Source organism: Ornithodoros turicata, chromosome 1, assembly GCF_037126465.1.
Source record: "Ornithodoros turicata isolate Travis chromosome 1, ASM3712646v1, whole genome shotgun sequence".
Classification (NCBI taxonomy): Eukaryota; Metazoa; Arthropoda; class Arachnida; order Ixodida; family Argasidae; genus Ornithodoros; species Ornithodoros turicata.
Window position 1 is genome coordinate 78512271 of NC_088201.1, and position 16572 is coordinate 78528842.

The 16572-nt window shown below is 48.0% G+C and overlaps 1 long non-coding RNA gene, 2 other non-coding genes and 1 pseudogene across 3 annotated transcripts; 3 read left to right on the plus strand and 1 right to left on the minus strand.

Moving 5' to 3' along the window:
* Positions 1–240: 240 nt before the first annotated feature.
* LOC135401302 (uncharacterized) lies at positions 241–1082 on the minus strand. Its single transcript, XR_010424778.1, has 3 exons — positions 984–1082; positions 751–845; positions 241–681 (listed from the first exon to the last, which is right to left on the minus strand). It is a non-coding gene; the product is annotated as an uncharacterized LOC135401302 (long non-coding RNA).
* A 2351-nt stretch (positions 1083–3433) lies between these two features.
* LOC135380026 (U1 spliceosomal RNA) lies at positions 3434–3576 on the plus strand (annotated as a pseudogene).
* Positions 3577–5435: 1859 nt separating this feature from the next.
* Positions 5436–5599, plus strand: LOC135379957 (U1 spliceosomal RNA). The gene has a single exon (XR_010419400.1). It is a non-coding gene; the product is annotated as a U1 spliceosomal RNA (small nuclear RNA).
* Positions 5600–7327: 1728 nt separating this feature from the next.
* LOC135379980 (U1 spliceosomal RNA) lies at positions 7328–7490 on the plus strand. The gene has a single exon (XR_010419423.1). It is a non-coding gene; the product is annotated as a U1 spliceosomal RNA (small nuclear RNA).
* The last annotated feature ends 9082 nt before the right edge of the window (positions 7491–16572 follow it).

The window sequence follows — 16572 nt, forward strand, 5'->3', positions numbered from 1 at the left end:
TGGACTTTGGGTAAAAAGACTACACAGCACTGCTCAGGTATTTTTGCCTATCGAACAGTATGTATGTATGCAGTATGCACACAGTATTTGTGCACCGGAACCACTAAAAATGTAGTGAATGTGGCATTGCCCACGGTAATGCACCAAGTTGAACACAATTATTGTAGAATCCAGGTATTTTAGCTTACATGACAAGCCAGTACCACGCCAGTATCCAGTGTGAAGTTGTGACAAATAAATAGTTTCCATTTTTCTTAGCTCTCAGAAAACAGACAGTGAATTAATAAGAGTAGACAATGCTAACATGAATTCTGGGCTATTCTTCAGATGAAGATTCACAGATAGTAAAGGCACCTTCCTCAATGGACGTTGATGACACTGAAAATTCTAAAATGTTATCAGAGGCGACATCAGCTTCGGTGTGTCAAAGGATTGTATGTCCAACAGTAATCCAGCTAACAGTAACAAAAATGTGCAAAAGACAAATTAACTGAACTAATGTAACGTACCTTCTATATCAGACAGTAAAGCTTGTAACACCCCATCCACAGGAACCAGTGTCCAGACACAAAAGTGCTTGAACTGGGAGATAGCAGCTAATCGGAATGGCGATCTTTGTTTTCCACCCTCGAAGCACAGGTTGTAACTTTGAGGGCAGATTTAAAAGTGGTGTCAAAATGTCTGCATGCGAATGCACATGAAAAGTTGAACATAGATGAATACTCAAATTATAACATCACATTGTCATACCTGTTGGTGGAGGTGGATTGCAACTAACGTGTCAGCAATTTCTTCATGACCAGATGCAAGCCAGATCATGCTTCATTTCCGCCTTCAGCGTGCACCTGTGATAATTCAGAAGTTAGATTATCAATAGTACTATTGTGTTGTTAATCGTGGTTATATCAGAGTAAGCGCAGTGGGACAGCTGCACAATCGATTCATTAAGCTTGCTATTTTTTTATATCTGAACCTCGACTTACCATTTTTTGCTCTCGTTTTTTGCCTTGATCCTCCGTGGCACGTTCAAAATGTTATGCGTCGGGCACCTCGGATTTTCATCAGACGATTTCGTGCCAAGATTCCAAATTGCCTCTGGAGTTGCGCGTAACCTATGATAACATTCGTGGACGAAATCCTTGCAGTGGAAATTAGCAGGCACCACTGTCAGCCAAGAGCTTCGCACTGCTTGGTCTTTTGGCAGCTTATAATAGGTAACACTTGAATGCACCGATGAATTGTTCTAACAGCGTAGCACTCTCGCATCTTCGACAACTTCGCCGTGGCATATTTACGAATCATATCGCTCCAGCCCATAAAAGGCAAGGTCAGAACAAGGAAGTGCACTTTCCAAACGACGCTGTGCCAAAAAAAAAAAACATTCACATGCTTTGTTTCCGGCTTAGCAACAACATAACAGCTGTTCGCTTATGTACGATGCACAGAGGAGGAAACGAAAGAAGCCAAGCAGCCAAGCCAAGAGTCCATGCCAAGCCAAAGACAGATAAACCGAGAACAGTGACGTCGGTGCGCCCGTGCGCAGGGTTTGCCGACGGTCTGACGGCCGGGCGTGGGAACTAAAAAAACTGTTTTCTAAACAACTGCTAACAGTTGGAGCAAGATATTTCGCACACATATTCAGTGTTCGGTAATGAACACGCAGCGCGAGTATCGCTCAGTTCTGCGGCACTTCAAAATCGGCATATCTGACCTTTAAAGTGCACCCTGCCTGTAGTTATGTCGCTGGAACCATATCGCAAAGTAATCAGTCAGCTCAGGACGCTTTGCTGTGTTCCCAGCGCGATGTAGACGAAATTGCTAAATGCGTGCACACCAGCCCTTTAAAGTGTACACAGCCAGTGGTTGTGTCGCTGGAACCACATCATGCGTCATGTGACCTCATTTCTGAATGCCCTCATACTGACCTCACATACCTCAGGCCTCGCCAGTGACTTCACTCACAGAGACCTGGCGCCCCTCAGACCTCATGAGTGCACTCACAGGAGGTCTCATGAGGGACACAACCTCATGAGTGCACTCACATTAGACATTATGAGGGTAAGACCCTCAGGGCTTGCGTTTGTGAGTGCCGTGAAGGTGAGGGCGAGTGAGGGCCTGTGCTCGTGAGGGCGGTGAGGGTGAGGGCGATTGATGGCATGTGTCTGTGAGGGCCGTGAAGGTGAGGGCGAGTGAGGGCCTGTGCTCGTGAGGGCGGTGAGGGTGAGGGCGATTGAGGGCATATGTCTGTGAGGGCCGTGAGGGCGAGGGCGAGTGAGGGCCTGTGCTCGTGAGGGCGGTGAGGGTGAGGGCGATTGAGGGCATGTGCCCGTGAGGGCCGTGAGGGTGAGGGCGAGTGAGGTTTCACCAAAATGCCCACCTATGCCACACAGTGAACAACTTGAAGGAGCTCAACAAACCACGCTCATCGCAGTACAATTCAATAAGGCTATTAGCGAATGTTTCCCGTAGACCAAGTCATCTCTGATTTTTACATAAAAAATACTTTCATTCAGTCCTCGTCAAGTTAAGGCTCCCCTTCCATGAAGAACATATAGCCACCACAAAATGCTGCACGTTTGAATCAGGCGAAGTTTCCTTTATATGTGTAGATCATTCTTACATACGAACAGAGTGCAAAGATTGCAATAAACTTCAAGGATATTTAAAAAAGAACCTTTGCTTACGCACTTAAAACGCAAGCACAAAGAAAGAAAAAGAGTACACTTCCAAACAACTATAGAAACACTCTGCAAGCCATACGCGCAGGCACCGGCGGACACGAAAGTCTCCCCCCGAACGATCGCCGCGCCACCACTCACCGCTCGGCCGCCGAACTGAAGTTCTCGCGCGAGTTTCCTGACCAGAAAGAGTATTGAGTGACCGTGCTCTAACGTATGCTGCTTCGTTGAAGCGGCCGTCTAGGCGGACAAGAGGCCCCAAGCCCTGGTGCGAAAGATCGCCCCACACGCTCACGGAGTGCCGTCCACTAGAGACCACGCTGTGAATGTACTGGGGTAGATATCTGAAAAGAAAAAAAAAATGAATAGGACTGTCTCGAAGCAGGCGCGGACTCTCAAGGTATTAGCTGTAGTTAGGTGGACGCCAAACCCGTCTCCTCTGGGACCGCTTCGTACTAAACGTTGTCTCATCAGTAAACAGCACGTGGCTCCACTGCGCGGGGTCACACTCCGCGTAGCGTAAGGCCACGTCCAATCTTGTACGCTGTCGTAATGGCGGCTACAATTATTACCCTCGCGAAAATGCACAAATTTAAATAACAAACACAAAAACTACGACAAGATAAATCGTAGCGTGTATGAATTATTAAATTTTAGTCATCGTAACTACGTGTTTTCCCCCTGTTTCTAGAGCAAACACCTCTCGCTTTGTATGTAGCGCTCTTGTTGGGGTGGCTCGCGACGGAAAGCAAAGCATACTTACCTGGTGTCGGGTAGGCTGTGATCATTGCAGTGAGCATTGCACTGCGCCTTGGTTGAAACCCGCCACTTCCCCAAATCGGGGTAGCTGGGACATGCAATTTTTGGTAGTGGGGGCTTGCGTACGCGCTCGCCCCCGTTTGTATTTCATAAAAGAATAGAATAATCTGGTGCGTAGCTGGCAGTACCCTGTTATGCACCTCGAGAAAGCTTTCATGGAGCCTCTCGTTCTCTTTTAGTATCATATTTTTTTAAACATCAAGTGTTTTTGTTGTGGCCTTCCGCTTCCTACGTACGCCGTCCTGCACACCGCGCCCTTGCGCTCCTTCAGTAAGACTGAGGTGGACCTTTCTTCCTTAGCATTATCTTCGCCTTCGCACTGCCTATTGTTGACATTAGGACCATTTAGGCTTGGCTTTGACAACTTTCCAGTTAATGGCTTGGATTGATTCTGTAATTCACTTGGATCCAAATAATAATCCAACTTTAGGCACAGTGTGTCCAGACACTTTATACTTTGCGCCAAGTATGGGGAGAGAAACTTCTGTGCTAATAACTGTGGGACGTCTGATTGCTGCTGCCGCCGTTTGGCGCGCTGAACAGGGAGAAATGCATGGGAAGATGGCGACTTACTCCTACCTGGTCCATTCATTTTAAGGGGGCGCAGGGCATAACACAGGCAGCGACCCACCGTGGCGTTTGCAGCAATTACCCCACAAGGGCATGCCCGTGGAGCGTTTCACCAGGCAAATTCCTATCGCAGTTCGCAGCTGGAAGATAACAGGGATGACAAAGAGCGATAACAGTTGGCTTCTGCAGTTTCTTTTCTCTTTTATTTTGTCTGGGGATGACGGGGCGCTGGCAGATAAAAGCGTACGATATTGACGTAGAAACAAGAGAGAAAGAGTCAAACGACACTTCATTAGTATTTTATTTAGTATCGCGTGAAGCCCCCGTTCGCGGAGATCACAGCGGACATGGGGTCTGGCAGCGTTTGATAGAGCCGGCCCACGAGGTGTAGTACTACCTCTACCTTGAGGGAAGTCCATTCCATGTTTATCGCCTCCCATAAGGCGCCCTTGCACCCGCTTTTTGCTCATTTGGAATTCCGCCATGCCCATATATTTTCAATCACGTTCAGTTCCGGGCTGCACGCGGGCTACTGAAGCTGCATGGTACCAAGGTCGTCTAGTCTGCGCTGCACAGTGGACGACATGTGAACCGGGCTTCTGTCTTGCTGTAGAATAAAGCAACCGTCAGGGAAAGAACCGTCAAGGACGTATGGGAGCTGATGATCTTCGTTGACTCTAACGTATGCTGCTCCGTTGAAGCGGCCGTCTAGGCGGACAAGAGGCCCCAAGCCCTGGTGCGAAAGGGCGCCCCACACGCTCACGGAGTACCGTCCACTGGAGACCACGCTCTGAACGTGCTGGGGTAGATATCTGAAAAGAAAAATAAAATGAATAGGACCGTCTCGAAGCAGGCGCGGACTCTCCAGTAGTTAGGTGGACGCCAAACCCGTCTCCTCTGGGACCGCTTCGTACTAACCCAAGCAGCAAAATGTACTGAAAGTCGGGTGCAATAGGGGTGGACGGGTAGGTGGAAGGCCTTGAACAGACTCCTGAAGCTAAGGAACATCGATAAAACACATACCGTCCACCCCTATTGCACTCGACTTTCAGTACATTGTGCTGCTTGGGAAACGTTGTCTCATCAGTAAACAGCACGTGGCTCCACTGCGCGGGGTCACACTCCGCGTAGCGTAAGGCCACGTCCAGTCTTGTACGCTGTCGTAATGGCGGCTACAATTATTACCCTCGCGAAAATGCACAAATTTAAATAACAAACACAAAAACTACGACAAGATAAATCGTAGCCTGCATGAATTATTAAATTTTAGTCATCGTAACTACGTGTTTTCCCCCTGTTTCTAGAGCAAACACCTCTCGCTTTGTATGTAGCGCTCTTGTTGGGGTGGCTCGCGACGGAAAGCAAAGCATACTTACCTGGTGTCGGGTAGGCTGTGATCACTGAGGCAGCCTCCCCGGGAGGAGGCTAAGGCATTGCACTGCGCCTTGGTTGAAACCCGCCACTTCCCCAAATCGGGGTAGCTGGGACATGCAATTTTTGGTAGTGGGGGCTTGCGTACGCGCTCGCCCCCGTTTGTATTTCATAAAAGAATAGAATAATCTGGTGCGTAGCTGGCAGTACCCTGTTATGCACCTCGAGAAAGCTTTCATGAAGACTCTCGTTCTCTTTTAGTATCATTTTTTTTTAAACATCAAGTGTTTTTGTTGTGGCCTTCCGCTTCCTACGTACGCCGTCCTGCACACCGCGCCCTTGCGCTCCTTCTGTAAGACTGAGGTGGACCTTTCTTCCTTAGCATTATCTTCGCCTTCGCACTGCCTATTGTTGACATTAGGACCATTTAGGCTTGGCTTGGAGAACTTGCCAGTTAATGGCTTGGATTGATTCTGTAATTCACTTGGATCCAAACAATTATCCAACTTTAGGCACAGTGTGTCCAGACACTTTATACTTTGCGCCAAGTATGGGGAGAGAAACTTCTGTGCTAATAACTGTGGGACGTCTGATTGCTGCTGCCGCCGTTTGGCGCGCTGAACAGGGAGAAATGCATGGGAAGATGGCGACTTACTCCTACCTGGTCCATTCATTTTAAGGGGGCGCAGGGCATAACACAGGCAGCGACCCACCGTAGCGTTTGCAGCAATTACCCCACAAGGGCATGCCCGTGGAGCGTTTCACCAGGCAAATTCCTATCGCAGTTCGCAGCTGGAAGATAACAGGGATGACAAAGAGCGATAACAGTTGGCTTCTGCAGTTTCTTTTCTCTTTTATTTTGTCTGGGGATGACGGGCGCTGGCAGATAAAAGCGTACGATATTGACGTAGAAACAAGAGAGGGAAGAAAGAGTCAAATGACACTTCATTAATATTTTATTTAGTATCGCGTGAAGCCCCCGTTCGCGGAGATCACAGCGGACATGAGGTCTGGCAGCGATTGATAGAGCCGGCCCACGAGGTGTAGTACTACCTCTTCCTTGAGGGAAATCCATTCCATGTTTATCGCCTCCCATAAGGCGCCCTTGGACCGAATTGGCACCCGCTTTTTGCTCATTTGGAATTCCGCCATGCCCATATATTTTCAATCACGTTCAGTTCCGGGCTGCACGCGGGCCACTGAAGCTGCATGGTACCAAGGTCGTCTAGTCTGCGCTGCACAGTGGACGACATGTGAACCGGGCTTCTGTCTTGCTGCAGAATAAAGCAACCGTCAGGGAAAGAACCGTCAAGGACGTATGGGAGCTGATGATCTTCGTGGACTCTAACGTATGCTGCTCCGTTGAAGCGGCCGTCTAGGCGGACAAGAGGCCCCAAGCCCTGGTGCGAAAGGGCGCCCCACACGCTCATGGAGTGCCGTCCACTAGAGACCACGCTGTGAATGTACTGGGGTAGATATCTGAAAAGAAAAATAAAATGAACAGGACCGTCTCGAAGCAGGCCGGACTCTCAAGGTATTACCTGTAGTTAGGTGGACGCCAAACCCGTCTCCTCTGGGACCGCTTCGTACTAAACGTTGTCTCATCAGTAAACAGCACGTGGCTCCACTGCGCGGGGTCACACTCCGCGTAGCGTAAGGCCACGTCCAATCTTGTACGCTGTCGTAATGGCGGCTACAATTATTACCCTCGCGAAAATGCACAAATTTAAATAACAAACACAAAAACTACGACAAGATAAATCGTAGCGTGTATGAATTATTAAATTTTAGTCATCGTAACTACGTGTTTTCCCCCTGTTTCTAGAGCAAACACCTCTCGCTTTGTATGTAGCGCTCTTGTTGGGGTGGCTCGCGACGGAAAGCAAAGCATACTTACCTGGTGTCGGGTAGGCTGTGATCACTGAGGCAGCCTCCCCGGGAGGAGGCTAAGGCATTGCACTGCGCCTTGGTTGAAACCCGCCACTTCCCCAAATCGGGGTAGCTGGGACATGCAATTTTTGGTAGTGGGGCTTGCGTACGCGCTCGCCCCCGTCTGTATTTCATAAAAGAATAGAATAATTTTGTGCGTAGCTGGCAGTACCCTGTTACGCACCTCGAGAAAGCTTTCACGAAGCCTCTCGTTCTCTTTTATATCATTTTTTTAAAAACATGAAGTGTTTTTGTTGTGGCCTTCCGCTTCCTACGTACGCCGTGCTGCACACCGCGCCCTTGCGCTCCTTCTGTAAGACTGAGGTGGACCTTTCTTCCTTAGCATTATCTTCGCCTTCGCACTGCCTATTCGCGCCTGTAGCTCAGCCGACGCCACGTCGCGGGATTCGGGCGAACCAGTGACGCTATGATTCTGGCCGGCTGTCGTATATACGAAGGCTTCATGTGGCGGCACGCCGAGCGTCTTTGAAAGTGATAATTGCAGCTCTAATTGTTTCAGGCATGAGGTTTGATCCTAAAACAGCCCCTTCAAAGAGCCGCCGTTATTGCTCGGTGTATGGCTGCAACAGGATAGCCAAACGGGACCGGAATATAGTGTTCCACAGGTTTCCCCCCCAAACCCAAACAATTGTTCGTAATGGCGAAAAAGTTTGTCGGCACGCCGAGTGGGCCCGCGTTTTGAGAATGGGAAAGCCTGTAACGAGCGGGATGTCTGTGTGCTCGGATCACTTCACCGGAGATGACTATTTCTTCCCCAGGTAAGACTTCTTATGCCATGAAAGAAATTCAATGTTTGTGCTGCATATGATTTCGTTCGACATCACTGTAAAGCGTTACTAAATCATTTGCATCTGCACAATGTGCACTTGTAGTGAAAGTTTAAATCCTGCCACGATTTAAATCTGAATGAAATCGAATCCCACTTTATTTATTCATCATATCATTCCATTCATTTATTATATCTATTGCCAAATCCAGAAGGCTGGCAACATAAAAAAATTCCTGGAAGAACAAGCCCAGCTAGCCAATCTAAATCCTTATACTTCCAGAGAAGTAGAATGCAATCAAATTTTGAATCCTTTATTAGATGCACTATTCATTCTGAAGCTAAATTTGCTTCTAAAATGAAGTTTATATCTAAATTCATTGGAATTTTTCCCATACTTGATTTTGATTTGATTTGCTGCATTCTGTCAAATAACCTACAATTACTTTGGTCAAATTCACATCCCTCATTTAGACTGGTATACATATTATACTGTGAAGCCAATGTACATATCATTGGCTAGTCGGCCACTGAAACTACAATTCACTAACGGACGAACGTTTATCAGTCATACGTACGACACTTGTACCTTACTTAAATGCTTCATGTTTCTTCCTTTAGACATGTCATGAACCAGCCAGAGGAGCGGGGCACAGAACAAGCCAGGAAGACACATTCAAGAAAGGCACTTAAGGTGATTGAGCTGTTGCGTCAAACGAAGTGAGCCTTCCAACAATACCAACTTGTACCAACCAATTCTTATAAAGCACAGTTCCTGCACCTGTTGTGTTGGTGACAAGTAATCTGAGCAGCGAATGTTACGTTGTGGATGTATTCAAGCAGGTTTTCCAGCTTAGAAGTGACATATCACCACTCCAGAGCACAAGTACATCGTACCGTATATCGGTCAGAGGCTGCGATGCCCTTCTTCTATTTGTCTACACATCTTTGTTGCTGTGAAGCATTTATATGCGGTCTCCGTTAGTACAATTGTGTATGGGTTGAATAGCAGTACCTCCTCATAAGTACCACTGGAATGTGCGTCGTACAGGAGCTAGTGCAAACGCGTGGAGCTGTAGAAAAAAGCTGGTACACTTCATTATAAAGCAACAATCACTAGTAGAAAAACGGCACACCTTAACATTTTATAACGGAATATGTGCGGTAAAGAAACAGTGCGCCGTACACCGTAGAACGGACAAATCTCTGCAAGTACGGCATCGGTAAAAATGTCCATTTTTCTACGACGCTTTTGTAACGCCTTGCAACGGAGCATTTGTTTGTAAAGAAACTGTGCTCCGTTGATCAGGGAATGGACAAATGTATGGCAATATCATATCGAGTAAAATTCCCGTTTTTCTAGGGATTTATTTTTAACAGTGCAGGCGTTACCTTGGTGGTGACTTAATACTCCAAGATATTCCTTACTTCGGTCTTGGATGAATGCGGAATCGAATTAAGCAGGGATACCTCACCCTTCATTCTGACTCAGAGGCAAGCACGACACTCGAATTTGCGGAAGCTCGCAAGTCAAGCAATATATGGTATCTGTTTTCTCTTAGGGATGCCAATGCTACATGCTCAGAAGTGGGCGTCGTGAAACCACTAGAATTAAGTAATTGTGAATGGCACATAATGATTATCCACCATGACCCTGGACATGTGCCAATGACGGCCATGTATTGCCTGTCAGTATAGGTTAAAAACATCAATACATATTCACACAACAGGAACTCAACATAATTACGGATTCATATTCAACATATTACAGTTCATGAATCTGAATTGGGTGAATATAATGATAATAGAAAGGCAATCGTGGATCAGTGGCCAGTCAATGGACTATAGAAAGTCAATAGACAGGCAATGGCAGTTGATCATTTCCTTTCTATAGTAGGTTGTCTATAGACAGTTGCTGCCAATCTCCCATTGACCGGCTATGGGAAGGAAGGAGGTGTGAACAAAGGTGGTCTATGGGAAGGCGATGGACCGTCTATAGCTTCAATGGACGTTTTGTCCATGGCTTGTCTATTGGCTGACCAAATAATTTTTCACAAGGGCCGCCTCAGCTAGTCTCGACATGCTCTCAATTATGCCAGTTAGCCATGCCCTGATTGGCAACACAAAAACCTGATTGAATCCAGTGGGAATTTTAAACTCTGAAGGAAAGTCTTACAAGTCTGAAAACAGAAGCATTTGAGGTGCCCTTGGGGAAGCATGTTACTGAAGAATGTAAGAGTAACATATTTTGGGAGAAATTGGATTTTGCCGAAATTGGAGGGAAGCTGGTTTGGGAGGGAGTTAGCAGTTGGAATCGGGCTCATCCTGAAAGTGGGACATTTTTCTGTTGTACTATGTTGCACACCTGCCAACCTTCCACATTCAAAATGCGGGAGACCCTGGAACTAAGGAATGAATGCACAGACTTTGAACTCCACGGTTGGGATAGTGTCTGTTCTTCTGTTCTGGCCATTGTCTTCCCAACACTGCTGGAGATTTGGCAGGTATGCAAATGCCCACAAGATATGATGCTAAACAAAAAGAAATGTGATGTGGTGTTGTCTTTTCCAGCTGCCTGAGGTTCACGGCATACTCGCCATTCACAAGATGGGTCTGGGGATACCTTGGCCCAAGGAACAGACGACAGGTTCCTGGATGCGTTGTCCGAGCAATCAGGAGGGAGTTCCCGTCTACGTCTTATCAAGGCTATCAGCGTTAGGACCATCGAAACAAGGGTGTCTTGGCAAGAAAGACAAGCTGGTGCATACTGATGGCTGGAACTGGAGACATGTAGTGGCAAGACGAAAATTTTGCTGACATAGGCACACTTCGTGTAAGTGAGCCCTTGGTCATCCCCCTTGCCTCCCATCAGAGGTTTTCGAGAATACTATAGGTGTGTGGTGTACGGATAAACCTATCCGTACACCACACACCTATAGTATCCTCGAAAACCTCTGATGGGAGGCAAGGGGGATGACCAAGGGCTCACTTACACGAAGTGTGCCTATGTCAGCAAAATTTTCGTCTTGCCACTATGCCACAGTTTGTGTGCAAATTTTTGTCTTGCAGCAATTTTCGTCTTTTCGTCATTGCAGTGTGGGGAATGTCTTGTCTTGTCACTCTGTATCTCCAGTTGCAGTCAACAGGCTGTCTACCCGTCTGTACAGCAAAAACTACTACACGTGGCGGTGTTAGCTCTGGCATCAAATCCAGACTGTACTGCACTAAGTTAGTGCCGAGGTGGGAATATTTTGAACTCTGTGCAGGTTGTCAATGCGGTGTAGTGACGGGAATAAAGAATGACCCTATAATTGTATCGATTTATTGTACAGTGGAGTATGACGGAGTGGGAATAACAAAATAGCTTAGGTTTATTTGCCTCCCATTATGTATGGGAGGCAAATAAACCTAAGCTATTTTATTATGTTGTGCTGTGGTTCTAAATTAATGTGGTGTGAAGTCTGGGTGGTTACAGGTATGCTGCCACAGGGATGTTAGGAGGGTCCATGTTGGCAGATCCATATCTGGTGTACTAATACGCTATGCAAGTCTGTGTCCATTGTTTTCCCTCTTGCTGGAATCAGGGGATGACAACCCCCTTATGAGATGCGCCGTGAAGTAGGAAGTGGGTCCCCAGCACTTCCTTCAGCCATGACCTCCGCATCTGAAATATGGCCTTGAGTGTTAACACTCAAAAGAATACGTTGAGGGCCTAGCGGGTACAACAACAAACATAAAAATGACTATGCAAATAAATCTTCCCCTTTGCGGTCCCTATTTCACTGGCACAGTTATTTTCCTGTCGACATTACGTTATAAAGGCTGGCAGCCGCATCACACAAGATTCCTTTCACAGAACTCGACAATTTTCAGGGCTCGTACATATCCATTATTTTGTTGGACGTGCAAAAAGAATTGCAATATTTTCGTGGCTTGACAAAACATACCAAATCCAGTTGATTCCTTTGACGTGCTTGCTGCCGCCTGAAATAGAGCCAGAAATTAGCAACAAGGCTGCAGTAGAATACCGATGCAAGTGTCTCGGACGTAGCCAAACACAGATTGCGATGTTTTCACATCCCTGTATGCTGCCATTAGGCTTACACTCTGAACTGTAGAAACATCCACTAGCTGCAATAACATTAGAATAACGCTGTCATGTGGGAGTGTTACGCTACTCCTGCATAATACAGTCGACAATTAGCACAGCAACAACACACCAATCTTTTTTCTCGAGAGTACGCGTACTATTGCGTCAGGATGCTGCAATCATTGTAATAATTTGTGTACATTAGTAGCCGGTGTGACTGTGACGTTACAATCGGCGGCGAGGGCAGGTGTTCGCGATGATGTTTACTGTGACAACTGATATTTTTCATCGCAGCGTAGCTGTGACCACGCAAGATTGTCACTTACCTCCGTTACTGGTTCCTGCCCTTGTTCCTGATCGAATATGGTAGGCACGGCGTCAATCTTCAGCCGCTTCTGTTTCTGCCGTAGCCCGAGCCGAACTTGTAATACATCTTCATCAAAATAGGCGTCGTCGGCGAAATGACAGGAACAGACGCGTGAAACATTCAATCCTTGGGCCACACCACAGTAGTGGCTGGCGATCGCTGCCTCCCACTTTCGTTTCGTTTCGCCATTGCGAGGCCGGTGAAATGTAAGCTCGGGACTCGCGTTATAAGTCTTTGTGCACCCGGGCACGTAGCACCGGTTTCCTGGCTGTGACATCGCACGTCAACGGCGTGAAATCCTAGGGCACACGCTGTGGTTCAAAGTACTTCAAAGCAAACTAGACAAGACCACAAGAAAAAGGGTCAGACGCACGCTCAGACACACACAGAATCTGCGGCGGGAACGAGCGCCTGCTGATGGTTGGTTTATCCGGGTGACGTCATTCATCCGGGTGACGTCGGCGCCTTGTGGGGATTGCCGTGCGCGCCGGAAGCGCGAACATTTAAAAATCGTTTCTGAGTCAACCAAGTGGATTTGTGCGGAGAAAATTTGCCGGCGTACATTATGAACGACAGGGAACATGACCATAATAGTTCCAGAACACGCTTCCGGATGCGACTATCCCTTTAAGCTCTCTGCTTCACTAAATGAGTTATTGTTACTGAAACATTCACCACATCACCGATGGAAAAAAAGAAGTGTGTGTGAAGTTCAAGAATTGGCAACCCTCGATCTTGGTTCAGTTAACCAGAGTTGGTGAAACCGGGCCTACGGAAGTCACCGAAACATTCATCACATCACCAACCGAAGTTTGTAAAAAGAATTGAGTGCTAGCATTAAGTTTTGGCAATTGTGAGTAGCATTTTAACTGCTGCCTATGTAGCTGCAGCATAATTACAACTAATTCAGAAAAAGTAGTACAAACTTTGAAGGTACTCTACCGTATCTTCCTCTGCACAGTACTAAAAACTGTGAGCATTCCAAGTGCTCATCCTCTTGGCCCAGATTCTGTAGCAGATTTATCAGCCATTTGTGTTCCTATTTGTGGTACTGTGGCAAACTAGCCACTTCACCCACATACCAGCATTGCTTGGTTACACAGAACATGTAGTTATAAGAGTGGTTTAAAGCACCTCGCAGAAGTTGCAGATGCTCTTCAGTAACGTTATAAGAAATGACGTTAATCGTTCCAACATCAACTTTATTTTGAGATGGACAGGGAGTTTCATTGCCAGGGGCGGTACTCTACCGCATAGCTGATGGTGGTGTGAGGAAGGAAATAATGTCCCATGGAGTCCAAAATTGTCAAAAGAGCTTTGAGGGCAGGCATTCGTGGGCTCGATTTAGCCATAGATCAAGCAATTTTAGAGAGAGGGGCAGGAGATCAGATTATTAAGAGATCTGAAAATGGCAGTTGGGAAAGCTCGGTGGGCAATGACGAAGAATATGCTCTGGGTCTTCTACAGCACTGCAGTAACAGCAGCTGAGACAGTCAACTTGCCTCAGATGGTAATACGACTGAGCTGTAAATGCCCCATTGAGTCACAGTCCATGAGTCACAGTGCATAATATCGGCGAGAAGTGTTTTGTGGCATCCAGAAACCAGGCTCTGGGTCAACATTTCTCATTATAGACGGGAAGAAAATGTCAGTTGTCCATTGACAGGAAGGCAATTTGTACAATCCATTGATCTGTTGGTCAACGAGATCTGCTTTCTACATGACCAGTAGCAGTCCTTTGCTATCTTTCACTGTGACCTAATTAAACACCTCCCTCCTATGACGGTGTTCCCGGCACAGTTTTACCTTGCTGAACCACTTTTCGGGGCTCTTATCAACATTAGCGGTTCTTCGAAGGCTGAGGCCGAGGAAAGCAAGAGGCGTTTACATGATGTTTACGTGATTACCGTCGTGACAAATGGTTGACACAGCAGTTTTGCGGTACGTTTTATATGTTGCTCATCCTGGATATTTTTCACTCCCGATTTCCTGCCCAAAACAGCTACATCTGCATCAATGTCACTTCAGGCATGAATTCCTTCATGAGTTGCACGCGTGTTAGCACACCAAGTCGTTACACGTCTGAAAAATAGCTGACGAAATCGGCAGAGGAAACATATGCTTTACTAGAGCTTGCAGTGATTATCCTTTTTATGCAGCACATCCGCAGCACCATACGAACCATACGGCTCCGTCGTTTCTCCATTTTCTGAGATAGCCTCGTTCCCTATGGTAGCCGAACGGCCGAACCGCTGAAGCGTTGTTTTCCTAGTATTCATACGCGTAGTTATTTACGCCTATAACTTCATTAAATTATTGAATAATTGAGAGATACATGCTGAATACGACACAGAATTGCATGAAGACTCGTTATTCTGGAGTGTGAACCTCTTAAACACTGATTTTTTCACGTGAAACCATGCTTAACACTGGACTGCATAGACCCAATGTGATTTATTTTGACAGCGTGAATTTCAAAGGGATGGATTTTGAAGGGTGGATTTCTTAGCGTGGATTTCCAAAGTTTTATTATTAAGAGTGGGAAAGAGGGTACATCCACTCTGACACCAGACTGGAATACAACTTACATTGTTTATTCCTCTCGTAAAGGTCTTCCTTCCGTGCTGCTGAGGTCCCGAATGTCCCTTTCAAGTTTCAACCAAACGCTCCCTCCCACCTCACCTCCCACTGACCCCAATCCGCGCGAGAGAACGGCACGTGCGGCGATCTTGGTCAGTGGAAGAAAACCTGCCCGGAGGGCGGCCGAGAAGGTTGTGGGGGGGGGCTCAGACAAAGGGCTGCCCCCTCCTCGCAATAGGGTCGCTACACTCCACCCCACCCAAAAAGGTCTATGAGCTCTTGCTCAAATTCGGGGGGGGGGGGGGTCCTGGGCTTTGGAGACGGAGGGCACCGGGCACAGGAGCTCCGGCCCGAACGCCTGTAATACCCGCACCGTAGCTGCGATAGCGTGGCGGCAGCTTGGGGGGGGGGGGGGCTCCGCAGACGATGTCGCTCTGGAAGCCTCGGCGGCACGGTGGCGCTCGCCCTGGACGTGGGTGGTCAGGTGAATGACAAGGCCGCCGCAAGATCAGCACAGGCGGCCAGCCTCCTTCTCCGTGTAAGTTGCTGGAGGCTCCGAGGGGTGCCTGTCCGTCAGGATGCGGCCGCGGAAGGTGGCAGTCATGGACACAGGGTCGGCTCCGCGCAGTGGTCGCGGCTGGTCACGCCACCGTGTTGAGGAGACGAAGTAGGCTGTCTCGTCCCAACAAGGGCTGTCCAGGTGCCGACGGAGTGCTGCGCCCAGGCAACCCCGCGGGGGTGCCTGGGCGACAGGTCTGGTCGGGGTCTTTTCGAGGCGCTCCCACACGCTTGCGCTTAGGCTTGGAGTGGGCGCCGTCAGGTGTTGAAGGGGCGGAGGTCTTCTTGGGTGCCCTGGAACGAGAAGGAAGTGCGGAAACACGAAATGTTATCGCGTGCGTAAACTGTACGCGCGAGAACGCTGCTCCGCGGTCCGTGTCTCGCAGCGGGTAGGACATACCGGCCTACCGCATTGCCTCAGGTTATAGCCACCTGAGTTATCACGAGGGTGAGCCGGTGGGGAAATAGCTACGCCCGTAGCATCATCCTTCTGGTCGCGCTCATGATAACGCTTCAAATTGCCGACGTGAACGGGACCAGCCTCCTCCGCCGTGTCCACACGACGGAGTCGGTACGACAAGCGGGATAATCAGGAAATCACCTGTAAAGGTCCCTCCCAGCGCTGCGCCAGTGACGCTGCGAAACCTACAGCAGGGTTGCTCAGCGGGTGACGCTTCAAGACCAAATCACCAACTTCGTACGTCAGAGGACGACGCCCCTTGTCGTACTGAAGTGCTTGTTCCGAGCGAGCGTCGTCCAGGCTCTCCCTGGCGGATGTAACTGCATCAGAGAGCCGGCTCCGCAACTCGCTCGCGTACCTCGA